This window comes from Salvelinus alpinus, chromosome 4 (assembly GCF_045679555.1).
Source record: "Salvelinus alpinus chromosome 4, SLU_Salpinus.1, whole genome shotgun sequence".
NCBI lineage: Eukaryota > Metazoa > Chordata > Actinopteri > Salmoniformes > Salmonidae > Salvelinus > Salvelinus alpinus.
Genome location: NC_092089.1, coordinates 70,748,871 through 70,749,911, shown reverse-complemented (window position 1 = coordinate 70,749,911; position 1,041 = coordinate 70,748,871).

The following is a 1,041-nucleotide window of genomic DNA, read 5'->3' as shown; positions in this document are numbered from 1 at the left end:
CCATGTTTCCCACATGTTCAGACTACATTTTGAGACAAAGTGCAGTTTTTTATTACTAATATAGACATTATTTTATAGGTGACTTTAAGTCTGAATATGGATTAATTGACCCCACGAGTCATGAAATGCGTGTACCGTACTATTTATTGACGTATCAACCACCTGAGTGAACATTTTTTTTCAAAATCCTTACTTTTAAGCCTTTTTATATTTGAACTATTTATTTACATATTACTACTCTTCAAGGTGTCTACTAACAGGAATGGTGCAATATTAATCCCTCACCAACTAAATTCTTGCCTTTTATTCCATATATATGGTGACTGATTTTGAGTTTTTTACAGCCCTCTGAGTGGGCAAAGTTAGAGTGCCACAACACTGAACTGCAGCAACCCAAAAGGATACAAATGATCTTGTTTTTTTTATGCAGGAGGGCTGGGGGAGTTGACCAATCAAGTTCAAGTAAAGATTTTTTCATATCCACTTCTAAATGGATTGTCAAAACATGCTCTACCAGCCGGTTGAGCATATGGTTAAAGGGTTAATGATGTCTTGCTAATGTCATGAACTGCATCATATTGGGCCTAGAGAGGGTTGAGAGAGCTAGGATTCCTAGGAGTTAATGGATGGATGGTCAAGGAATGGATTGATGGATGTAGGAGGTAAAGAATGGATGACTGGACAGATGGATTTAGGAAGTCATGAATGGATGACTGGGTGGATAGGCTGAGGAAGAGAGGGATGGATGGGTAAATGGATGGGCTGAGGAAGAGAGGGATGGATGGGTAAATGGATGGACTGAGGAAGAGAGGGGTGGATGGGTAAATGGATGGGCTGAGGAAGAGAGGGATGGATGGGTAAATGGATGGACTGAGGAAGAGAGGGATGGATGGGTAAATGGATGGGCTGAGGAAGAGAGGGATGGATGGGTAAATGGATGGACTGAGGAAGAGAGGGATGGATGGGTAAATGGATGGACTGAGGAAGAGAGGGATGGATGGGTAAATGGATGGACTGAGGAAGAGAGGGATGGATGGGTAA